Raw genomic sequence first — 25,750 nt, 5'->3', positions numbered from 1 at the left:
TGAGTTTTGTTTATTTGTTTGTCTTGTGATGTTGGAAGTAGAACTCAGGGCTTCATTCATGGTAGATAAATGCTCTACCACTGAGCCACACCCCAACCCCTCACTGAGGGATCCTAGGCAGGGGCTCTACCACTGAGCCACACCCCAGCCCCTCACTGGGGGATCCTAGGCAGGGGCTCTACCACTGAGCCACACCCCAGCCCCTCACTGGGGAATTCTAGGCAGGGGCTCTACCACTGAGCCACACCCCAGCCCCTCACTGGGGGATCCTAGGCAGGGGCTCTACCACTGAGCCACACCCCCAACATTTCCTTTGACTATTTCATCCTTAGCATTCTTTTTACTTTTTATTTTGAGACAGGCTGTCACGGGCCAAGAAGTCCCTCTACAGCTCAGGCAGACCTTGAACTCTATCAAGTACTTGGAATGACAGGTCTCTATCACCACTCTCAGCTCCTCGATCCATATTTGAGAAAAACACCTCTTTCCTATTGGCATGAAAGATTCCCCAAGAAGAATTAAAGCAGGGTAGACAGGCTTGGCTCAGCTCAGTAACGTCCTGGTCACGGTGGAGAGCACCATGGGGCAAAGCCATGGGCTCTGTCTGAGGCTGTGGCCCACAGGAAAGCAATCAGCATGTCTGGAAGATTCCAGAGAGGAAAGGAAGATGGCAGTGGAGAGGAACCGGGCCTGACCATGCGCCTCCAGGCCGGCCTCCTGGGCCTCCTTGGGCTTGGTGGAGCTGCTTCTAAGGAGGTGCCGGGTGGTCACGGGGACAGCCACAGCCCTCCACGAAGCACATCTGGCACCCAGGTGTGTGGACTCCTCCTGGCAGCCGGCCCCAGCAGAAGAGTCTCTCTCCCTCTCCCTCTCTCCTTCCCCACCTCTCTCCTCCCCCCCCCCACCATTAAACACAAAAAAATCTAGAGCCATTGCCCAAGTTAGATGGAGCTAAACGCCAGCGCTCCTTCTGTGTGGGAGGGCTGTGCCCCCTCCGCGCCCCCACTTGGCTGCCTTCACTAACGTTCCTGGATGAAAGATTGCTGGCCGGGAGAAGGGACCCGGCGGGCTCAGCCGTGCAGCCGGCCAGCCGGGAACATCTGGACTTGGGGTGTGGCGGGACCCACAGAGACCAGCAGCACAGGAAGGGCGGCGTGTCCTTTTCTCCCGTCCTTCTTTTTGTGTCTGTGCAAGCACAGGTGTGTGCATGTGTGTTGGGGCATGCAACTGTGGGAACATTGTCCATGGAGGCAAGGGGCTGATGGGTGCCTCCACCTTGTTATTGTTACCTTACTTTTAATTTGCTGTTGTTGGTTGTTGTTTCCGGTCAGGTTTCCTCTGTGTAGTCCTGAGTGCCCTAGAAATTAGCTCTGTAGACTGGGCTAGCCTCGAATTCACAGAGATCTGCCCGCCTCTGCCTCCTGAGCGCTGGGGTTAAAGGCGTGAGCCACCACCGCCTGGCTTATTTTTAACTCTGTTATTGCATTTCTTTTTTTGGCTGTTTGTTGAGACTTGAGCTACAGCCTGCGTGTGAGGCCAGAGCACAGTTCGCAGCTGGGTCTTTCCTTCCAGTATTTGGGTTCTGGGGTCACGCTCAGGTTGTTGGGCTTGGGCAGTCCTTACACACTGAGCCATCTCCCTAACTGCCTCCTCCTCCCCCTTCCTTGTTGGCCTCAGACAAGCTACGGACACATATATGCTACAGATGGCACCCCAGGCTTTCTACATGTTAGGTGAGCCCTCCGCCAGCCGCGCTGTGGACCCCAGTCTCTGTGGTGTTGAGAGAGGGCACTTCCATGAGGCCCGGGCTGGCCTGGAACTGAGGATCCTCCCGTCTGGGTGTCCAAGGTGCTGGGCTGACAGGATGTTCTTCCAAACCCGCGTTGGAAGTTTCTGAAGCGAGCCGTGAGCAGAGACTCTGGAGTACTCCCCGGCAGCCTGCAAGAAGGCTCCTCGGGGAGCCTGCTACCCCCGGGGTATACTCCAGGGAACCTCGTGGAGCCTGCTACCTGGATATGGATATACTGTGGAGACCCTTTCACCACAGTTGGGTCCGATTAAAGCCTCACCGGCAGCGAGCACCACCTCCCACCATCCATGTAGAGGCCCTGAGTTTGGAAGCAGCTTTTGCATGGTGCATTTGTGCGTTTCTTTCTCTTCTGAGAGACGGCCGCCCTTCGAGGCTCCCTCGACAGACAATTAATTGCACAGGACAAATCACAGCCTGTGGAGGGAGGCGGCTGCCTCTGGCGGGAGGTGAGCTGATGTTCGTGACCGCGAGGAAGCCCAGGGCGATGATTTGTCTGCCAAAGCTGGAGAGCATAAATGCAGTTATCAAAATAAGCATTGGCTCGTGAGCATGGGACCAAAAATAGACCGGGATGGGCCTGAAAGATGCAGGCTGGCTGCCAAGTGTCCATGCAGGCAGTCTAAAAGAGACGTCTATACATGAACTTCTCACGTTTTCACAAGCTTCTCAAGGGGAAGTTTTCATTGAGTGGGATTCTGGGTGTTGGTTCCTTTTCTTTCTTTCCTTTGTGTGTGTGTGCGTGTGTGTGTGGCGGGGGTGAGGCAGGCAGGGGAAGAGTTCTAGACAGCTTGACCCTTACTATGTAGCCCAGGCTGACCTCCAACTAATAGCAATCCTCCTGCCTCAGTATTTTAAGTGCTGGAATTTCAAGCATGAGCCACCGTGTCCAGCTGTCTCTATCTTCCTTCTCTCCTTCCTTCCTTCCTTCCTTCCTTCCTTCCTTCCTTTGTTCTTCTGTCTCTCTCTTATTTTTTTCTCTGTCTCTCTCTCTGTGTGTGTGTGTGTGTGTGTGTGTGTGTTCATGTCTGTGAAGGGGCAGGGGCAGAGACAGAGACAGAGGCAGAGGGCAGAGGCAGGGGCACAGGCAGGCAGCTCTTTGTGAGTTTAAGGCCAGTCTGATCTATATAGTGGGTTCCATGACAGCCAGAGCTACCTAGCAAGACCCTGTCTCAAAATCATACAAATGAACAAAACTCCAAGCAGCTGGGCATACCTGTGGGGGAGTATCTAGACTGGATGACTTGAGGCAGGAAGACATACCCTCAGTCTGGGCCACACCTTCTGGTGGCAGCCCACATGAAAGGGGGTGAAGGAGGAAACTGTTGCCTTTTGCCTGCTTGCCTTGCCTCTTGCTGGCACATTCATCTATCCTGCTGCCGTGGCATTCCTTCACTGACATTAGGACCTATTTCTTTGGTGTTTCAATGTATGCTCAAGGCCTCCAGCAGCTCCCTGGAATTTTCCTAGGACTCCAGCACTGGATTGGAGCTGCTGAGAAATCCACCCTTGTGGGCCAAACCACTACCCAGTTCTTGGCCTTTCTGTCGGAGACAGCCATTATTGAGCTCCTGGGGCTACGGCATGTGAGGCGCTCGAATAGATAAGAACTATTTCATCCTAGCAGCCCTGTTCCTGCAGAGAGCCCTGACTAATACACAGACACATACCTGCATGCTTGGCTTTCTACATGGGCCCCGGGGACTGGAATGTAGATCCTCATGCCTAGGTGGCAAGCGCTGTACTCACTGAGCCATCCCGCTGGCACCAGCTGCCCCCTGTAACAAGAAGGGATCAAAGGAAGAGAGAAGTAATGTGATATTGCCAGGGACTCCCGTGAAAGGACAAATGTCATGGCAAGAGGAAGGAGGAGGAGGCTGAGGGTGAAAAACGGAGGGTAATGACAAGGACCAGTTGGCAAGGAGGTGACCCTGCCACCCCCACCACATATGGGTTCTGAGAGGACACAGGGGATGGAGCAGAGGAAGGGCGTGCTCCAGGAACATAAAGAAGAGAGAGGAAACACATATTCTCAGATTCAGGAAAGATGAGGGAGGCGCAAGTGGATAAAAAGAAATGTGTACTTAACTTCACCATTGTGAAACCTGGAGTCCATCAGAAGGGACAAGAGACAGAACAGGGCTTGTCAAAGCACCATAAAGAAGCCCATTGCTGTGCGTGGGAAGAAAGCAAGATAGGCCAGAGAAGTGGCTCAGAGAAGAAAGGCCCTTGCCACCAAGCCTGACAGACCTGAGTTCGAACCCCAGGATATACAAGGTAAAAGAAGAGAACCAACTACTGAGAGCTGTCCTCCGATTTCCACATGTGCATTGAGGTGTGTCCACCTTCACACACACACACACACACACACACACACACACACAAAGAGGCAGGCAGATCTTTGAGCTCGAGGCCAGCCTGGTCTACAGAGCAAGTTCCAGGACAGTCGGGACTACACAGAGAAACCCTGTGGAAGAAAATGAGAGACTAGGCCAGGAGTGGTGCAGGCCTTTAACCCCAGCTAATCTCGGTGAGTTCCAGGCTAGCCAGGGTTATATAATAAAACTCTGCTGTAAGCTGGGTGTGGTGGCAATGCCTGTAATCCCAGCACTCAGAGAGGCAGAGGCAGGTGGATCTTTGGGAGTTCAAAGCCAGCCTGGCCTACAATGCAAGTCCAGGACAGTCAAGGCTACACAGAGAAACCCTGTCTTGAAAACAAAACAAAACAATAAGAGCACTGGCTGCTCTTACAGGGGACCTGGGTTCAATTCCCAGCACCCACATGGCAGCTCATAATTGTCTGTAATTTCAGTTCCAGGGGATCTAACACCCTCACACAGACATATGTGTGGGCAAAACCCAATACACATAAAATAAGATAAATAAATTATTTTTTTAAGTAATTATGAAAGTGAAGGAGACAGAAACCAGTGAGGTGGCGCAGTGTGTTCGGATACTTGCTGTGCAAGTGTGGTGGTTTGATCCCCTTAAAAGCTGTCAAAGAGAAAGAGACCATCACCTCAGAAACGAGACAGTGTGTGTAAGATATCTCAACTGCGATGCAGAAGCTTAATGAAGTCTTTCCATGTGCTGAGGCAGGTGTTCTAGGACCCAGGATATAACAGAACTCACGGATGAGGCCTAGGCCTCACGGACAGGCCTGTCATCACAGCTACTTCGGAAGCTGAGGCAAGAGGATGGAAAGTTCAAGACCTGTCTGGCTAAAGTAGTGAGGGGCTGTCATTAAATGAAAAGTTAAAAAAAATTAACTAGGACATAGCTCTGTGGCAGAGCCCCTGCCTAGAGTCCCCCAGTGAGGAGCTAGGGTGTGGCTCAGTGGTAGAGCCCCTGCCTAGAATCCCCCAGTGAGGGGCTGGGGTGTGGCTCAGTGGTAGAGCCCCTGCCTAGAATCCCCCAGTGAGGGGCTGGGGTGTGGCTCAGTGGTAGAGCCCCTGCCTAAATCCCCAGTGAGGGGCTGGGGTGTGGCTCAGTGGTAGGGTACCTGCCTAGAATCCCCCAGTGAGGGGCTGGGGTGTGGCTCAGTGGTAGAGCCCCTGCCTAGAATCCCCCAGTGAGGGGCTGGGGTGCGGCTCAGTGGTAGAATATCTGTCTACCATATGGAGGCAATGGATTCAATCCCCAGCAACAAGAAACAAAAATAAAAACCGGACTTGAAGGGTGGGGAGATGGCTTCGGCAGCATAAGGACCTGAGTCCGGATCCACAGACCCGTGTAAAGCTGGAGGCAGGAGTAGCCGGCTGTAATCCTCGCGCTCTCTGACAAGCTGGCAGGCAGTGACAGCAGAGTCCCGGAAGCCCACTGACCAGCAAGTCTGACACAACACTGTGAACAGGAGACCCCGCCTCAGACAAGGTGGCAGGTAAGGACAGACACTTGAGATTAGCCTCTGACCTCCGAAAGCACTCACCCTGGCACACAAAGCCACTCTCACAAAAAGGAGGCCATGTGTGTAAGTGCACACACACACACACACACACACACACACACACACACCAGCACGCGGCTTCCTGTTTTAACACTGCGAAGGCTGCCTGTGGCTGGAGCACCGGGTTCCCTGGCTGGGAGACTGGCAGATTGGCTGTCCTGTGGGACAGCCCCACTTCCATCTTTACCTTAATTGCTTCCCTGAGCCATATGTATTCGGGGCTCTGTGTAAACAACAACCCAAAACAACAGGAGGGAGACGTACTTCTTGCTTGGAACTGCGGGGCAAGTGGGAAGGCTGCCAGCCACACTCCAGAAGCGAGCCCCAGCCTTCCGCGGGGCGCGAGGCCAAGTGGAAGCCGGGAGAGACGGGCCGGGCATCCCGGGGGCTCCGCGCTCCGGGAGCAGCGCAGCCGCCACCTGCCCGGCATGCGGGGGACAGGCACGGGGCTAGTGGGCGGGAGAGGGGCAGCAAGGGCTTCGGAGGGGAAGGGGACCCGCTTCTGATCCCACGCACCAGGCACGTTGGGCACACGTACCCAGGCAGATGCCCACACTATCAAACAAATCAACCAGTGTGGTGGCCCACGCCCTTGATCCTGGCACTCAGGAGGCAGAGGCAAGTAGAACTCTGTGAGTTAAGGCTGGCCTGGTCCAGGACAGCCAGGGCTACACAGAGAAACCCTGTCTCAAAAATGAATCAGTCAAGGCTGAAGAAACGGCTCCGTGGTTAAGAGCATGTGTTGCTCTTCCAGAGGACCTGAGTCTGATTTCCAGAACCCACTCGGCAGCTCACAGCCGCCTGCAACTCCAGTTCCGGGGGGTCGGGCACCCTCTTCTGACCTCCATGAGCACCAGGCCTGCCTGCCATGCTCAGACACACCTACGAGCAGAACACCTACAGACGTGAGATAGGATCAAATGAAAAATTGAATCTTTAAAGAAAATAAATAAGGATATTTTCAAAAACAAAAAGCTGGGCCTGAGAGAAGGCTAAGCAGGCAAAGGCCATCAAGCCCTGTGACCTACGGGGGGAGGTCAATCCCCAGGACCCACAGGGGAAGCAGAGGCCTGACTCCTGCTCTTTGTCCTCCAACTTTCACATTTGACATGGTGCCTGCTCCCATGCACACACACACACACACACACACTCACACATACTCACACACACACACTCACACACACTCACACACACACTCACATACACACTCACACACACTCACACACACACTCACATACACACTCACACACACACACACACACACACTCACACATACTCACACACACACACTCACATACACACTCACACACACACACACATACACACTCACACACACTCACACACACTCACACACACATACACACACTCATACACACACTCACACACACACTCACACACACACTCACATACACACACACATACACACACTCACACACACATACACACAAACACACTCACTCACACACATACACACACTTTGAAAATGCAAAAGTATAATTTAAAAATTAATGAAACAGAAAATATAAGAGCACTACTTTGGCTTATATAAAATAACCGCGTTCGGTGAGTTCCGGCGTGTATTTGGGCTTGGTGGCTGATGTCTTGTGTGCTATGAGTATGGAAGGCGGAAGCTGCAATCCCCATGAATATTCAGGGATGACTCTAATTCGCCCTCATTACAAGGCCTTCTCCCGGCCTTTCTGACGCTGTTGGAGACCTTGTCTCGGGCTGGGGCTCAGTTGTTGTGTTCATCTAGCAGTTGTTGTGTGAGGCCCTCAGCACCAGCATTACTGAAGCAGGGTGTAGTGGTGTGATGCACACCCACTCAAAGATGAGGGCGGGGAGGGACCTGAAGTTCAAGGTCACTCCCTCTACACAGTGAGTTCAAGGCCAGCTTGTACTACGTGAGACCCTTCCAGAAAGAAAAGCAGTGTGTGTGTGGGTGTGGGTGTGTGTGTTTGTGTGTATGTGTGTTTGTGTGTATGTGTGTTTGTGTATATGTGTGTTTGTGTCTGTGTATGTGTGTGTGTGTGTGTAGAGTTAAGTTAGCCTGAACTTTGGTTTTACCTAAATTGGTTCCAAATCTAAAAGTATAGGAAATTTTTAACTATTTATAAAGGCTTCCTTTCTTTTAAAAAATTACTTATTTTGTGTGTGTGTGTGTGTGTGTGTGTGTGCGCGCATGTGTTTGCATGTGTGCTTGTGAATGGTGCCTGGTGCCAGGGACTAGGGTTGCAGATAGTTGTGAATCACTGTGTGGGTGCTGGGAACTGAACCCAGACCCTCTGGGAGAGCCGTCAGAGCCATCGCTCCTATCTTTGTGACTGTTATTTAAGACAGAGCCTTACCCTGGGCAGTGGGTGTGCATGTGTTTAACCCCAGCACTCGGGAGGCAGAGGCAGGCGGATCTCTGAGTTCCAGGCCAGCCTGGTCTACAGAGCAAGTTCCAGGACAGCCAGGGCCACACAGAGAAACTTGTGTCAAAACAAGCAAACACAACAATAGACTCAGGCTGGCCTCAAACTCAGGCTTCTCCCGAGAGCTAGGCCCAGTGTTCTCCATCGCACTCCATAGCCCTCTGGAAAGAAGCTTGTGCCGCAGCTGTTTCTCCCAGATAATCAGCACGCAGCCTTCTCCGCCGCTGCTCTGCGATGGATCTCTCCCATCGATTCCGCAATCGCTGGTCTAATGCTTAATTTAATGACTATTGATTGCTTAGGGGATGGGACAGCGGTTCTGATCACTGGCAACTTAAATGTTTTAGGGACAGACAGAGAATAAAAATAGTCACTTAACTCGAAACAGAGTGCCCTGGTTCAAAACAGAGAGGGAGTCTCAGACGGCAGGTGTGCAACGGAGAGGGGGTGAGTCCCCAAGTTATAGTTGTGTGTGCGCGCTTGCACCAGCCCGTGTGCGCACACACTCACGCTCCTGTGCATCCACCGTTGGAGGGCGGCGTTGATACTGTCTTCCTCCGTCCACCTCATTCTTCTTTCTTTCTCTTCTTTTTTTAAATTATTTAAATATGTCATATGTTCTTGAGCACATGTATGTGCATCACATGGATGCAGACGTCAGGAGAGGCATCACAGGCCCTGGGACCAGCAGTAGAGAGCGGCTCGCTGCAGCACGGGTGCTGGGCTGGGAATGAGCGGAGGTCCAGGAAGCTCCCCCTGCTTCCTGTCAGGATCAGGATGTAAGGACGTGAGCTGCTCCCAGCCCGACATCCTGCGGCCCCGCCCTCTGCCCTGACGGTCAGGAACTCAGCCTCTTTTCTTAGTCTTGTTTCTCTGAAACTGGAGCTCACTGGTTAGCTCCACAGACTGGCCGACAAACCCCAGGGACCCTCCTGTGTCTGCCGTAAGGCGGGCGCTGCTGCGCTCAGCTGCCACCATCCGGGTGCTGGAGAGCTGAACTCAGAGCCACCATGCTTATGCCGCAAGCACTGTATCCGTGTGATGTATAAGTTTTTATTATTACTATTAACCAATGCAGTCGCTCAGTATGTAGTAAGCCGGAACTGCTGTGTAGACCAGGCTGGCCTCAGATGCACAGAGCTCTGGGTTCTCCGCACCACCAGGACTCATTGCTCTCTAATTGTTCTTATTTATTTATTTGTTTGTTTGTTTGTTTGTCTGTTTCTGGGTTTCTTTGTGGTTTCTTTGTTTTTTTGAGACAGTGTTTCTCTGTATGTAGCCCTGGCTGTTCTGGAACTTGTTCTGTAGACCAGACTGGCTTTGAACTCACAGAGATCTGCCTGCCTCTGCCTCCTGAGTGTTGGGATTAAAGGCGTGTGCTACCATTGCCTGGCTGTTTTTGTATTGGTTTGGGGTTTTTTTTGAGACAGTGTTTCCGCAGGTAGACCAGGCTGGACTGAAACTCTGTCCTCCTGTCTCAGCCTCCCAAATCCTGGGAGTTTGCCGGAATGATAGGTTCAAACACCAGTTTAACAATATAATAAACAGTGTCTTAGTTGGGACAGGGGATGTGGGTCAGTGGTAGAGGGCTTACCTAGCGTGGGTTTGAACCTAGTACTGGAGAAGGAGGGGCGGGGTGGAGAGAAGAGGAGAAAGGAAAACAGAAAAGGAATAAGGTTCACAATCTGATTATATCTCTTTCTAGCAGTGTGCTTAAAACAAACAAACAAACAAGCAAGCAAGCAAACGCTCTCCAGGCTAATCTGCTCTCTCCATTAATTAATAAGCCTGAACCTGGGGTGCTCAGAGAGCTAACTGCCCTCTGTGCCGTGGGGGCGGTGCCTAACCTTGTGACCACGCCCATCACCCTCTGCACACACAGGCGCAGTGGCCACCAGGGCTTCCTGAGTCACTGGAGAACCCTAGGGATTCCATCTGGTCTTTCACATCCCCATCCCCCATTTCCAAACACACATCCAAGAAACTGACTAGGCAAGAGGCTTCTCAGTGGCCTCTTCTCCAGCCAGTTCATCGGGGGTTTAAAACCACGGCAACAGGGCGCCTTTGCTGAAAACCCTGGAACGCCCCAGCAGAGTTTCCTGGGTGCCGGCAAGGAAGCCACCCACCCACGCACCCAGGCATAGGAGGCAGCGGCGCCACTCTAAGAAGCCGAGGACTATGACTGGGAAACAGTGCCACCCTATGGCATCCAGCTCTGAGGAGTTCATACGTGGGTTCTGAGAGGCTGCCGTGTCAGGGAGAGAGGAGAGAGAAACAGACACAGAGAGAGACAGACAGACAGACACAGGGAGACAGAGAAAGAGACAGAGCGACAGAGAGAGCAAGCCACACCCAGACCCCAGACTTCGGCCGTGCTGCCTGGGACCAAGTCTACCGCTCTTTCCAGTTAGTATTTTTGCACTATGATTTCAGTACAACCCAGCTTGAACACTGGACGGCAGCCTCAGAGTCGGCTGTCCTGACCCTGCTCCATCTTGGCAAAGGAGGGGGCATGCGAGGGGCACGGTGGAGTCCATGTCATAAACCAAGTGTCTGCCACCAGAGGCTACACCAGACAGCAGGATCGTGCAGCCCTCAAATGGCGCAGGTGGGAGAGGCGTCCACAGCAACTGCACTCCAAACCACACAGGACAGCGCTTCCTCCCTGCGTGAAGCTTACCAGCGGAGCCCTGTAAGTCAGAGTCTAGACAGAAGCCGGCAGGCCCAGGGGTGCGGGCCTGCCGTCTCCCAGAGCCCAGAAGGCTGAGGCAGGAGGATTGAGGATTTGAAGCCAGTCTGAGCTATTAGATAGCAAGGCCCTGTCTCAAAACTAAGATGAGACTCTTCATTGTGGAATTATAAATCCACAGTTCTAACAAACAGCAGAGAAAGCAGCCAGCTGTCTCAAAGAACCACAGCCATGCCCCGGCCCCCTGAGGCCCTCTGCCCTGCTTCCTAGCTTGCTCGGATCTGGGTTTGTAATGCGGGTCTGTGTTCATATCTGCACACCCAGTTCCACCAGACGTAGGCACCCTCACCACAAGGACCCCTGTGCACAAAGCCTGGCCCTGCTGTCCCCCCACCACACCCGTGGCCCCAAACCCCAGCCTGTCCCTTGTGTCTGTAGTTTTCTCATTGCAAGGCCATTACATAAGCAGGGCCTCACGGCGGATGAGTCCCTGGGGTCAGCTTCTTTCCACTCCACGCAACCCTCCTGAGGCTCGCCCAACCTGTGTATGAAAACTCTGCTCCTTCTTATTGCTAAACAGTCTTCTGCCTCGTGGGACTTTGGAAGAAGACAGCAGTTTATATTGCTCACGGGTGTGTTCTGATTTGCTGAGGCAGAGTCTCACTAAGCCGGATTGAAACTTACTGTGTCGTCCAGGCTACCTTCCAAATCACTCTGTTGCCCAGGCTGGATTGGCAAGACTATGCGACCCAGGCTGACCTAGAACTCACTGTGGAACCCAGGTGGACCCAAACTGCCCGTCCTCCTGCCCTGGCTTCCTCTGAGCCAGGATGTCAAGTGTTTACCGTGATGCTCTGCCTTGGGAGCACGGACCACTTTCAGCTTCAGCATTCTCACAAATAACCGCAAGTGAATCTCTAGACTCTTACCTATTCAGCCTGATGTTTGGTATTGTGTCAGGGTGTCACTGTGCAGCCCTGGCTGGCCTGGAACCCACTGTGTAGATCAGGCTGACCGCTAACTCACAGAGACCACCTGCCTCTGTTTCCCAAGTGCTGGAATTAACACTGTGTCTTTCTTATGGAATGAATGTAGTGGGTGTGGTGGTTCGCACCCCTAATCCCAGCACTCAGGAAGCAGAGGAGGGTGGACCTCTATGAAGAAAGAAAGAAGGAAAGGAAGGAAGAAAGAAAGAAAGAAAGAAAGAAAGAAAGAAAGAAAGAAGGCAGAAGCTAGGTGTGGCTCACGCCCGTGACCCATTGTGATAAAGGCTTGCCTTGAGTTCCAGGCCAGCCTGGAGTACATCGTAAGAATGTCTTTTGGGTTTCTATTGCTGTGAAGAGACACCATAACCAAGGCCACTCTCAGAAAGAAAATATTGAACTGGGGCTGGCCTGCAGTCTCAGAGCTTAAGTCTATTGTCATCATGGGGAAGCATGGTAGCACGCAGGGACGTGGTACCCAAGAAGAAGCTGAGAATTCTACGTGTGGATCAGCAGGCAGCAGGAAGAGAGAGCCGCCGGGCCTGGCTTGAACATTTGAAACCTCAAAGCCACCCCCAGTGGCACAAACATGTCCTCAAACAAGGCCACACCTCCTCTATCAAGTAACACCACTCCCTAAAGACCAAGCACTCAAATATACAGGGGCCATTCTTTCCTTATTTCTTTGTTCTTGTATTATTTTTATTTTTTGGTTTAATTTAGGTTTTTTGTTTGTTTGTTTGTCTGTTTGCTTGCTGGTTTTGTATTGTCTTCTCAAGACAGGGTTTCTCTGCGTAACCCAGTTTGTCTTGGAACAAGAGGCAGGTGGATCTCTGTGAGTTCAAGACCAGCTTGGCCTACATGTAGAGACCCAATCCCCACAAAAACAAACAGAACAAATAAGAACAATACAAAAATTAAAACCAAAGGAAAAGCAAGAAAGAAATGAAGCCAGTGGGGCTGACAAAGGACTGCCCTCCCTTCGGGAGACTGAGGCAGGGGGATCACAAACTCAAGGCCATCCTGGGCTTCAGAGTGAGTCAGAGTAAGCTGTGGGCTCCATTTCTAACTGCACGGGAGGAAAGAGAGAAAAGAGGAAGGGAGGGAAGGAAGGACCGAGTTAAGAAGCCGGGCACAGTCTGTAACCCCAGCACTTTGGCTGCAGGCAGAAAATTAGGAGTTTAAGGTCAGTGTTGGAAACTTAGGGAAGTCTGGTCTCAAGGTAAAACAATGACCACCACCAAGCACAACCACAGTAATAAAGAAGTTAATCTCTTTTTACAAAAAGCTTCTGTGAAGCATTACCACCACTGACTCTCCTGCAATTAAATACCCCCCAATACATTAAAAGCAGTGGACGCCATCTTTATTATTTCTCTTTAAAGTTATTTACACACGGGTTGGAACTTACATCTTATTTCTGTTTTATTTTCTTTCTCCCTGGGCTGAAGCGCTGCCCATTCGTCTCTTACATCGTCTGTTTTCTTTATTGTGCCGAGGCTGTAATATATGGGCTTATTTTATTAGTTTATACCTTCTATTAAATTATGATCATGCGAGATTTGCAAGAAAAATAGCTGCTTGGCTTACTTGGGAATTAGAGACTTAATTTGGGAGGTCGATTCACACTTAAGAATTCAGTCTCTGAAGTCAAGTGCCAGAGAAACACCTCTGCCAGGGGATGAAGCAGAAGCCCGGGCCACTGGGTCTCACTCTTTCTCTAAGAGCAGCTGAAGAAATTGTCTTCCTTGGACACTTTAACGACAAGGGACAGAAGAGGCCTGCACAGGACCAGGCTGGTGTTCAGCTCGGGCTAGCTCCCTGTCCAGGATCCAGGGCGCCGGTCTGGTGGTCTGATTGTCCTGGGCTCCCTCCTTGCCTGCCAGGCCGAGCGGACCCTGTGTGGATCGTTTGTCGAGCTCACCCCGAGTCCTTCGGCCCAGGCGGGTTCTTCTACTCTGGCTTCCTATGCTGGGAGCCCGCCCGGGCCCGCCCGGAGCCGGACAGGTGTGGTCCCCGGTCCGCCCTTTTTCGGTGTTCGCCGGCTACTCATTCAGATGTTCGTTGGTCAGAGCACAGACGTGGCCTTTCTCCTCTGCCATCTCCTGACGCACACCTTGCCACACGCAGTCTCTGCACTGCCTCGAGGGTTCCATTAAGTTGCCCAGGCTCCCAGTCCGGCCTTGAACTTCCGGCGCTGCTGCCTCAGCCTGGTAAATATCTTCAGCTCAAGTCCTTGTTATCTGGAACTGAGGCTCCAGCGGCCTCTGCCCATTTGACTGGCCCTGTCCGTTCCACCCGGATTGCACACAGGCCCCTGACTGGGCATCCATCCGTCGGCAGGTTTTCTGGGCTGGGGCTAGGGGTGGCAGAGGCTGGATCAAGTTCACCAGAGCTGCACAAGGCTTTCTTTGGCCGCCTGACTCCTGGCTGTCCATTGGAACCCTGTCCTTCCGGGCTCTGGCCACTAGGTGGCAGACGCGGGATGGGCTGGACGCACCGCGGCTTGGCGGGTTTGGCGCCCCGAGTAGAAGTGGCGAGAACTAATCACAGAGAAAGACCGTTAGGACTGGATCCCCGGAGATGAGCAGTTCAGACCTCAGCATTTTCTTAGAAGGGCGAGTTTTAACAACCCACTAGCAGTATTTCGGGATTTAAATTTTTTTTTAAATAAAACATTTTTATTGCACGTGGGTGTTTTACCTGCTTGTATGTGTACCACGCGCCTGCCTGTGTCAGAGAGTGAGTCAGATCCCCTGGGATTCGAGTTACATCCCGTCACGAGCCACCGTAAGGGAACGAAACCTGGGTCCTCTGGGAGACAGTGTTCTCAGCTGGAGGTCATCTCTCCAGGCCCTGTTTTAATATTGAGACAAAGGTTTGCTGTGCAGTTCAGGCTAGCCTCAAACACGCAATCCTGCTGCCTCAGCCTCCTTAATGCAAGGATGACGTGCCAGCGCCATCACCCAAGTTGGCAGGGAGAGTTCTGAGTTGGGTGTGGTCGCCCCTGGTCTCCTGACCTAGACTTCGCCCAGGAGACCCTGGCGAGGATAAGTTAGACAACATTGGTGGAAGCCCCGGGCTCGCTGGGAGCCTGGCCTGGCAACGCGGGGTTTGGCCAGTGGGAAGCGGCTGCTTTCCCCTGCCTTACGCAAAGCCACCAGGGCTAACCAGATCTCAAGCTCACCAGAGGCTCTGACCGTTGCCTCTGATTGTAGTCAAATGCATCCGCTCAGGAAGTATCTATTGAATGGTTGTGGTGGTCCAAAGCCCAGCGTTCCCAGAACTCCAGAGGCTGGCGCAGGAGATCCTGAGTTCAAGGCCAGCCAAGACTGCATGGTGAGACCCTGCCTCAAAATTTCAATTTCCCCTACGTAGGAAATATTTATTGATGTATAAAAGTATTTTCATAATAGCCAAAAAGTAGAAATGCTCCAAAGGTCCATCCACAGATAAATGAATAAATGAACTGTGGTGCCACTAAACAGGGATCTGACTCAGTGGGAAACAAAGGTGGTGCTGGTAGTTGGGACAGGGGTTGTATTAGGCGGGGATCTTCTGAACAGCATCTGTAGAACCTGCGGGTGGCGACCCCTTTGGGGAGGGCCGAATGACCCTTTCACAGGGGTCGCCTGAGGCCATCGCAAAACACGGGTATGTACATTACAGTTCGCAATAGCAGGAAATTACAGTTATGAAGCAGCAATAAAAATAATTTTATGGTTGGGGGAAGGGTCACTACAGCATGAGGAACCGTATATTAAAGGGTCACAGCATTAGGAAGGTTGAGACCGCAAAATGTACAGAATGGCTGTATGTTACATACGTGTGTAATGTGTGTGTGTGAAGGTGTGTGTGAAGGTGTGTGTGAAGGTGTGTGTGTGTGTGTGTGAAGGTGTGTGTGGTGTGTGTGTGTGAAGGTGTGTGTGTGTGTGTGTGTGTGTGAAGGTGTGTGTGTGTGTGTGTGTGAAGGTGTGTGTGAAGGTGTGTGTGTGTGTGTGTGAAGGTGTGTGTGGTGTGTGTGTGTGTGTGTGAAGGTGTGTGTGTGTGTGTGTGTGAAGGTGTGTGTGTGTGTGTGTGTGTGTGTGAAGGTGTGTGTGTGTGTGTGTGAAGGTGTGTGTGGTGTGTGTGTGTGTGTGAAGGTGTGTGTGTGTGTGTGTGTGTGTGTGAAGGTGTGTGTGTGTGTGTGTGTGAAGGTGTGTGTGTGTGTGTGTGTGAAGGTGTGTGTGTGTGTGTGTGTGTGTGTGAAGGTGTGTGTGTGTGTGTGTGTGAAGGTGTGTGTGTGTGTGTGTGTGTGTGAAGGTGTGTGTGTGTGTGTGTGTGTGTGAAGGTGTGTGTGTGTGTGTGTGTGAAGGTGTGTGTGTGTGTGTGTGTGTGTGTGTGAAGGTGTGTGTGTGTGTGTGTGTGTGAAGGTGTGTGTGTGTGTGTGTGTGTGTGAAGGTGTGTGTGTGTGTGTGTGTGTGTGTGTGAAGGTGTGGGGGGGGGCACATGCATCTGTAGAGGCCAGAGGGCATCCGACAGGGTCCTTCCTCAGGCACTGCCAGCCTTTTTGAGACAGGGCCTCCCACTGAACCTGCGGCTTACTGATCCGGCCGCCCGGGCTGGCCAGTGAGCTCCGCTGGCACTGTAAGCGCTCACCCGCTCACCCCCAGGCCAGCCTTTGTGCGGGAGGGAATCGCAAGAGTTAGACTTCCCCGCCAGCATCTCCCTCCTGCTCTGGGCTTTGCCGCTGCTGCTGTTTTGATTTGGGGCTTTTTCTCGGTTGCTTTTTGAGGCGGGGTCTCCCGCAGCCCAGGCTGGCCTCAAACACTGCTGAGTGACAGAATGACCTTGAACTCCTGATCCTCCTGCCTGCACTTGAGAACTGGGATGGAGCCCAGGGCCGCGGGCACGCCAGGCAAGCACTCTGCTGATGGCAGCACGCTCCAGGCCCTCCTTCTGCCTCCACCTCAGCCTCGTCAGTGCTGCCAGTGGGTGCCATCATGCCCAGCAAAACAAGGAGCGGTGCTGGTGCTGGAGTCCGGCCTTCCTCCTTCCTCCTACCTTCAGCATAAATCCCTACAGGGCCCGTCGGCTAATTCTTCACAGCGCAGACCACACGGAAGACACTCACTGCCTGCTTGAATACAGAGTCTCTGGCAATCTCCAGCATGTCTGGCTCACTGGGTGTCTCCTGTCGTCATCTAGGCTTGCCTGTCCCAGACCAAATTCTGCTTGCCAAGCAATTTCCAGATAAATCCTCCCACACGGCCCGAGTTCCTGTCGTCACAAAGGGCACCAAGCTAACGGCAATCTTCACCGAATTATGCTGCGCACGGATCACTTTCCCGCTTTTAGAATCCTCGTCCCTCGCTGGCAGAATTCTAAAAATATCGGCTAAGCCACCAACTAATTTTTAATCCCCGCTTCTGCTACTATTGACAGATGGGAAGTTCATCTCTACCCTTTGTCCTTCCCCGATTAAGCAATTATAATCTTTCCTGACAACTTGATTGTTGATGGGCTAAGAGCCTGGCTGGACCATGAGACCAGGAGGGATTCTTGCTGACAAGGAGCTGAGATTAGCTCAGCTACAGGCGACTGCAGAGGGTTTTACTCTTCCCCTCATTCCTCCTCTCTTTTCTCTTTGTGTGTGTGTGCGTGTGTGTGCGTGTGTGTGCGTGTGTGCGTGTGTGCGTGTGTGCGTGTGTGCGTGTGTGTGTGTGTGTGCGTGTGTGTGTGTGTGTGTGTGTGTGTGTGTGTTGGTGCACATGCACATGGATGCTTACGATGAGGTGGAGAAATTCCCCTTGACCCCAGAGCTTATCCTTGGGCCTAGGCCCACTGCCCCGCCTCCTCTGGGAGGCCCTGTTCTCGCCTTTGGAGGCTGGAGTTACAGACTTGCTAGGTTAGCATTTCCCTGCGTCCTGGGGAGGGGAACTTTGGTCCCGGTGGTTGCATGGGAAGTGCTTTAACTGTTGAGCAGTCTCCCCAGCCTCTGAGCACCCTTCTCCTTGGGAAGACACCAACAATACATGAGATGTGAATTTAACGGGCTTCTAAGATGGTTTAGTTTGCAGAGCAAGCATGAGGACCAGAGTCCCAGCCCCCAGAATCCATATAAAAAAGCCTGAGGTTGGCAAAGCATGGATGCAATCCCTGGGAGGTGGGGGTGGGGGTGGGAGAGCCTCCTTTCGGCTCACAGAATCCCAGAACCCATGTGACGAGGTGGGCAGACACCTGTGGGTTCAGAAGATGGCATTGGATCTCCTGTACTGCTTACTCCAGTATTCCCAAGACCATGTCAGAAAGGAGCAGCGGCTGGAGCTCAGGTGAGGGCAGCTGGTCACATTTCACTGTCAGGAAGTGAAAAGAGAGAGAGGAATGCTGGTAGTCAGCTCACTTTAAAAAATAAAAGATTTATTTATTATGTGTTCTGCCTGCATGTGTGCCTGCTCTCCAGAAGAGGGCGCCAGATCTCATTATAGATGGCTACAAGCCACCATGTGGTTGCTGGGAACTCAGGACCTTGGAAGAGCAGCCAGTGCTCTTAACCTCTGAGCCATGTCTCCAGCCCAGCTCACTTCTTTTTTATTTGGTTCAGGACCCCAGTGCATGGGACGGCACTGCCCGCATTCAACAGAGGTCTTTTCCCCTCGGTTAACCCAGCCTAGAAACTCACAGGCCTGCCTGGAGGCTTTTTTCCCCTCTAGGTGATTCTAGATCCTGTCAAGTTATCAATTGTCGCTAACCATCACACTAGCCTAAGTGGCCAGACACGGAATGTGGCGGCCGGAGGCTGCCATCCTGTCTGTGATGCTGGCCACCCCAGCCGGCTTGCTCGTAGCACCTCCATGGAGCGGGGCCATGCTGCGCTGGGCCAGGACATCAGTCCCCTTCTCCAGGACTGGTGACATCACAGCTGCTGCCCAAGGTCCAGTTTGGGACTAGAAGGCCAACGCTGACCCAGGTCTCAGCTCGGGACAGGCTGTGTAAGATGGCGCTGCGGGAGCTGTCCCGTGTGGGCAGGCATCCCACGCGTCAGGAGTGACTGTTCCCATGGGCAGAGCATGACTGGCAGTGTGACCAGAGACACGCAGAGCAGTGCGGCTCTGCGCACAGGATCCTGCCCAGTTCTCGGGAGGGCTGCTTCTTCACAGCAGCGATGGCTGTGGAGGACGCTGGCCTGCAGGAGCAGAGGCACGTCCTCAGAGACACACTGAGGAACCAAGAAGAAAGCTCAATGGGCATGACCTTGGTTACAAAACATGAGGACCTGAGTGACATTCTGGTTTTTGTTTGTATTTCTTCGTTTTTAATGTAAAAGGGCGAGGTATCCAAGCTTGTAATTTCAAGCCTGGGGAGGCAGAGACAGACAGGTCCTTGAGGACTGCTGGCCAGGAAGCCTAGATGAATGTGCAGGCCGTGGGGCAGGGAGTGACCTTGTCTCGAAAACTAAGATGACTGAAGAAGACACCAGTGTTTGACCTCCGGCTTACACACACACAAACCCATACACACTAATACACATATATACTAGCACACACACACACACACAACTTTGAGCAGGGTGTGGTGGCACACATCAATAATCCCAGAATTCTGGTGGTTGAACCAGAAGGATCAGGAATCCAAAGCCAACAAGAGCTACATGAATGAGACCATGTTTCAAAGCACAAGAAAAGGGGCTGGAGAGATGGCTAGGCGGTAAAGAGCACTGGCTGCTCTTCCGAAAGACCTGGGTTCGAGTCCCAGCACCCACGTGGCAGCTCACACCAGTCTGTAACTCAGTTCCAGGGCTTCTGACACCCTCACACAGACACGCATACGTGTGGGCAAAACACCAATGTACACTGAAAAATATTTTTAACACACTCTAGATCTGGTGAGATGACCTGGATCAGGACGATGGCTGCTCCCCTGGACGAGCTGAGGCCCACGTGGTGAAAAGAGAGAACCCACCATGCAAGTTGCCCTCTGACCTTCACTGTGACACGGCATGCACCGTCCTGCCCATACCAGAACAGACAAACAAACGAAGTCCCCAAGCCAAAACCCACACAGCTTTCGGCCAGGGTGCGGCTCAGCGCCAGAGTCCTTGCCGTGAGAGCTACTTGGTGGTTGAAGGTATCTGGGTGTGAGGTTCTGGGCCTCCCTGTGTCATGTGGATCAAGACAAAGCTCTCGGCTACTGCTCCCTGCTGTGGGGATATTGGACTAAGCCAGCCCCAACTAAATGCTTTCCTTTTTAAGAGTTACTATGGTCATGGTGTCTCCTCACGGCAAAGAGCAGTGACTGAGACAAACCCTATATCAGAGAGAGAGAAAGAGAGAGAGAGAGAGAGAGGCCTCTAGCACAGCATGCTGTGGCCATTGTTCTAGTTCACTGCAGCTCAGGCTCCACCACAGGCTGGCGTCTATGGGTCTGCGTCGATCACGTCCCTCAAACTCCCAGCAGAAGCAAGTTAAGCGACAGGAGGCTTATTTTGGCTTACAGCTTTGGAGAAGTTTGTCTGGAGAATGATCTATGGCAGCTTTAATTTCAGGGTTTTTTGTTTTGTTTTGTTTTGTTTCTTAGGTTTTTTTGGTTTTTGTTTGTTTGTTTTGTTTTATTTTGTTTTGTTTTTAAGATAAGGTTTCTCTGTGTAACAGCCCTGGCTGCCATAAAACTCAGGCTGGCCTTGAACTCACAGAGACCCCCCCACTCTGCCTCTGCATCTCAAGTGCTAGAATTAAAGGTATGAGCTACCATGCCAGGTTACTTTCGGCTGTTTATGAAAGTGTTTTCCTCTAATTTTTTGTGTGTATGGGTATTTTCGAGTATTATGTCTGTGCACCATGTGCATGCAATTCTCCCAGAGGCCAGAAGAGGGCGTCAGGTCCCTGTATACACAGTTCTGAGCGGCCATGCCAGTGCTGGGACTTTAACCTGGGTTTTCTGGAAGAGTAGCTTTTAACCTCGGAGCCATCTCTCCAGCCCGCTGTGCTGTCAGTTTTGAATGAGTGAGTTTATTAAACTTACAGTAAGCACAACTAAAAGCAGACAGAAAAGGATCCTCACATCAGAGGCGACTGAAAGAGCTTGACAGTGCAAACCGAGGTGACTTCATCAAATCTGAGTTCATCGGATTCCCCGGTAGAAGTCCAGCCGGGAAGTCCAGGCAGAGAGCTGGTGCTCCAGCTGAGAATTCTTCCCACGGCTAAGCATCTGGCTTCTTGTCCTCACCACAGTCACCTTTATAACATGGATTGAAAAAAAAAGTGTTGGAAATAGTTTACCTTCTAGCTGTTCTCAAGGATGCAGGTTTTAAATTATATTTATTTATTTATATGGGGGTGAAGGGGGGGAAAGCACTTGTCATACCATGGTGTGGAGGACGGCTTTCAGGAATCCGTGGATCCTGGGGATCAAACTCAGGCTTGGCAGCATGTACCTTTACCCACTGAGCCATCCAGCTGCCCCCCACTGCTCGCTCTCTCTCCCTCCCTCCCTCCCTCCCTCCCTCCCTCCTTCCCTCCCTCCCTCCCTCCCTCTCTGCCTCCCTCCTTCCCCTCTCTCCCTGCCTTCCTCTCTTTCTCCCTCTCTCTCTTCCTCCCCTTCTCTCTCTCTTTCCCTCTCTCTCTCTCTCCCTAGTTTTTGCTTTTTTGAGACAGGGTTTCTTTGTGTAGCCCTGCTGTCCTGGACTTGCTTTGTAGACCAGGCTAGCCTTGAACTCACAGAGGTATGCCTGCCTCTACCACCCCGAGTGCTGGGATTACAGGCATGCGCCACCGTGCCCAGCACACACAGCTTTGTTAATACCTTTAGCTGCTTGCTGTTTCCTCCTCTTCTCATTATGGAGCCAGAAGGCCAGCCTGATCCAGCTTGATCCAGGATGGGGGGGTAAAGAGAGGAGCGCCCCACTCCCAGTCTGCTTTGAACAAGCTTGAATAGCACAGGACAGTTTGCCAATATAATAGCCCTGCAGTGGACTAGCAGGCCGTCAAGTGGGGAAGGTGGAGAGCAGTGAGGCTCCGTCCATGATGGTGGAGCCTGGGCACTGTCCTCTCGCTTGGTTCCGGAGGCAGGAGGCAGGCAGGGCTGGGTGTGGCAGAACTGCTGTAGCTCTCAAGCCCCTCCCTAAGGGACCTGCTCCCTCCAGAGAGACCCCACTTAACCTCCCAAACTGCGCCACCATCCGAGAACCAAGGGTCCAAATACAGGAGCCTGCGCGAAACTTTACATCCAAACGCTAACAGCCCACGCAGGAGGAAAAGGCACCTACAGGACGTCACGCTATCCGTGCTCCACTTTGGACTCTACTCAGGGGTCTCAGGATATATCTATAAGGGTAAGAGGTGGGGACACCAAGTGTCTCAGACAAGAGGCCACCAAGAGACAAGAATTAGGATAGGGGATGGCAGTGTGGCTCACTGGGACAGCACTTTCAGGTCTCCCAAAAGACCCGTGCTCAGGCCCGGCAACCCGCCTCAGCTGACTCCCGTCCGGGAGTTCTGACGCCCTCTCCTGGCCTCTGGAGGCACGCCATGCATGCAGCGCACACACACACAGGGGGCACACACACAGTACGGATAAAATAAGAAAATAAAACTGAAGAGTTAGAACAGAGTGACATTAAGTCAGCACAGCTTCAAACCAGCTCGATCCAGTCCTTGCTAATGATGGCAGCCTCGTCTCCCGGTGCGGTTATTTATGGCACCCATGGGAGTTGGGTAACTGCCAATTATTATTGCAGAGAGCAGGTAAAGCGCCTTAAAGGAGTTTTATGCCTCTCCCGTGAAGGGGAGCACAGGCAAATGGAGAGGAATGGGCCTCTGTGAGCGGGACGCTCAATCTCAGTGTGCACACAGCACCGAGGGCTGCACCCCGAGACACGCGCCCGCTTCCCGGGGCTAGGGAGGCGGGTGCCTGCCACCCACTCAACTCTGAACGGAAGTGGGTGCGAAGACTCATTTATCTCATTTGTGCCTGTTTTTATTGAGCGTCCCTCTCCCTCCGCCTGAATCTGTTTGCATCTGGGAGATGTGACGCCATGTCTTCCTAGGCATCCTGCCTTCCGTCCTCCTCCCTTGCCTGGATTTAACAGGAATGGATTTCAGTCCCAGGGGTTCTAATGAGTGTTCCCTGCAGCTGAGGGGGAGACCCTCGGCACGGGGAGCCAGTGACAACCGATGTGACTGACACCAAGGGAGCAGGGCAACAACTGAGCGCCGGCAGCACTGGGAAGGTTGCCGTGGAGGTGGCAAGGGAACGGATTGTGTCCACGTTGATCCGGGCAGATGACGGGCCACTCCACAAACCTGAACCAGAAACGTCAGGACCCGGAAATCTGTAGAGTTCAGTTCACTGAGGACAGCAGCCATCACCTGTATTCACCCTGCCTGGCTACACATCAGATAGCTGCAGCTCCGAAAGGCTTTGTCTCTTCACGTTTGGCTAATGGCCTGGGCTGAGGTCATGGGCCACCAGTAGGTCATTTGTCTGAATCCTCCAAGGATTCAGAGCTCCAGCTCAGGAGGTGTGGCTCAGTAACAGAACACATCCCCAAAACCCCAAAGGAAGAGGCTGGGGTGGGAGCTCAGTGGGAGCACACCTGCCTAGGATCCCCCAGTGAGGGGCTGGGGTGTGGCTCAGTGGTCACCTGCCTAGAATCCCCAGTGAGGGGCTGGGTGTGGCTCAGTGGTAGAGCCCCTGCCTAGAATCCCCCAGTGAGGGGCTGGGGTGTGGCTCAGTGGAAAAGCCCCATAGAATCCTCCAGTGAGGGGCTGGGGTGTGGCTCTGTGGTAGAGCACCTGCCTAGAATTCCCCAGTGAGGTGCTGGGGTGTGGCTCAGTGGTAGAGCACCTGCCTAGAATCCTCCAGTGAGGGGTTGAGGTGTGGCTCAGTGGTAGAGCCCCATAGAATCCTCCAATGAGGAGCTGGGATGTGGCAAGGCAGTCGGGCACTTGTCATATATACACAAAGCCTTGGGTACCATCCCCAGCAGCAGAGGGAAAACAAAATACAAGTATAATCTAGTCACTTGGCAGTTGACCTTCTAAGATCTTGGGCTTCATCTGTCAAAAGAGCTTTTCGTGTCCCAAAGGGCGGGGAAAAGCTGGTAGGCAAGGAGAGCAGAGCCTTCTCTTGGCAGGTGATCTTGGGCGCTCCCTTTTTGTTTCTGACCCAGAGGCCCACAAGGCAGGGCTTGGTAATTTATGGACACAATTAGTATCTGCTGTGACTGCTTTGTGGCTGGCAGGGGAGGATAGGGGAGAACTTTCCAAAGCTCAGTCAAGCGAGCCTCTGGGGCGGTGCGATGCTGCCGGGAGCCTGGCAGGGCCTGCTGCCCGGGAGGTCTGCACCTGCCTCCCTCTGCCCTCCTCCTGAGACCAGCCTCACCCCTCCCTGCCTCTTCCTCTTCTAGCTCTGGATCTGACGGGGTGCTGCCAGGACAGCAGGATCCGAAGCTCCAGTCAGCAATCATCTTGGCATGGGGCTTGACAAACAAGCGTGGACGACTCTGAGATGAACGGAGCATCCTGCCACAGCTGAGGAGCAGAGCTTTCTGGCACCTCAGCCCTCAGGCAGAGGCCCGTGCTCTCCTCAGAGAACCCAGGGTCACTGGGCTTTGTACACACGTACACATAATTGCAGCACTCTGACGGCTGAGGCAGGAGGATGGCCACCCATGGGACTCCCACCAGGGCTACATAGTGAGGCCCAGGCTAGCTTGGGCTACAGAGTGAGACACTGTCTCAAATAAATTAGTACAGAAATAGATGGACAAACAGAGGATGGGGACGTGGCTCAGTCCGTGAAGTGCTGGCTGTTTTCCCACGAGGGCCCGAGTGTGATTGTCAACCCCACATTTTTAAAAAGCCATGGCTGGTGATATACAACTGTAATCCCAGTGGTGGGGTGGCAGAGACAGGGGGATCCTTAGAGCTCACCGGCCGGCCGGCCAGCCAGCCTAGGCAATCGGTGGGCTCTAGGTTCACAGAGAGACCCTGTCTCACAAAAAGGGGGTGGTGGAGAGCAATCGAGGAAGCCACCAGAAGTCCACCTACGGCCTCCACACACATGCACCTGAAGCACAAAGCTAGACATATCCCAGCACTCACAGCAATGGTCTTTGAGTGACACTGACTGCCGGCTTCGGCTGAGCTTGCCGGAGAGGTTAGGGTCTTCGGACGACTCCCACCCTTCTGAAATAAGGGCCCCTCCTGATGCTCACGCCTCTTGTGGGCGGCTTTCCTGAACAGCATCAGTGAAGGCGCGTCCCCTCCATGTATCTCCATATTCGACCTGGTCCCACCCCTTTCCTGCCTGCACTCTGCTCTGCTCCAACAGAAGCTGTCTCTCTCTGTGTCTCTCATCCATCCCATCAATGCACGTGGTAACGTACATGTCTATCATCCATCTATCCATCTGTCTGTTTATGTATCCACCCATCATCAGCATCCTCTGTTAGCTACCAGTATCTCCCTCCGTGTATCTATCGTCCCTCAAGCATCTATCTACCTATCCGTCTGTGTCATCCACCATCTATTTGTCCATATGCTCATACACACATCCCTCCATCTATCATTTATCCATTTCTCACATGTGTACATCCATCTACCCATCCATCCATCTACCCATCCATCCATCTACCCGTCCACCCATCCATCCATCCATCCATTACATTTTTACTTTCCAGGAAGCTTAAAAACTACAATTGTGAACTTTTCTCTCCTTCCCGCCAACAGGAGCCTGGGAAGTCTGTATGTCTGACCTAGGAAGTAGGTATCGCTCAGACCTCTACACACCGGTGGACCCCTGAATCTCCCCTGCCCCTCAGGAAGCAAGGTGCACTTCAAAACCACCAGGTCAGTCAGCGCCCTTTGTGGGTGTAGCAGCTGGAGGTAATGAGACCTCCTCTCGGAGGCCCCAGAAATCAATTCCTTT

General features: G+C 52.7%; 1 pseudogene; it reads right to left on the bottom strand.

The window, feature by feature from the left end:
- Positions 1-13,875: 13,875 nt before the first annotated feature.
- Positions 13,876-13,997, bottom strand: LOC132648157 (small nucleolar RNA SNORA17; annotated as a pseudogene).
- Positions 13,998-25,750: the final 11,753 nt, after the last annotated feature.

The sequence above is a fragment of the Meriones unguiculatus genome, chromosome 15 (assembly GCF_030254825.1).
Source record: "Meriones unguiculatus strain TT.TT164.6M chromosome 15, Bangor_MerUng_6.1, whole genome shotgun sequence".
NCBI classification, from domain to species: Eukaryota; Metazoa; Chordata; class Mammalia; order Rodentia; family Muridae; genus Meriones; species Meriones unguiculatus.
Note: the sequence above shows the minus strand (reverse complement) of the source record. Positions and strands in the feature narration are given on the sequence as shown.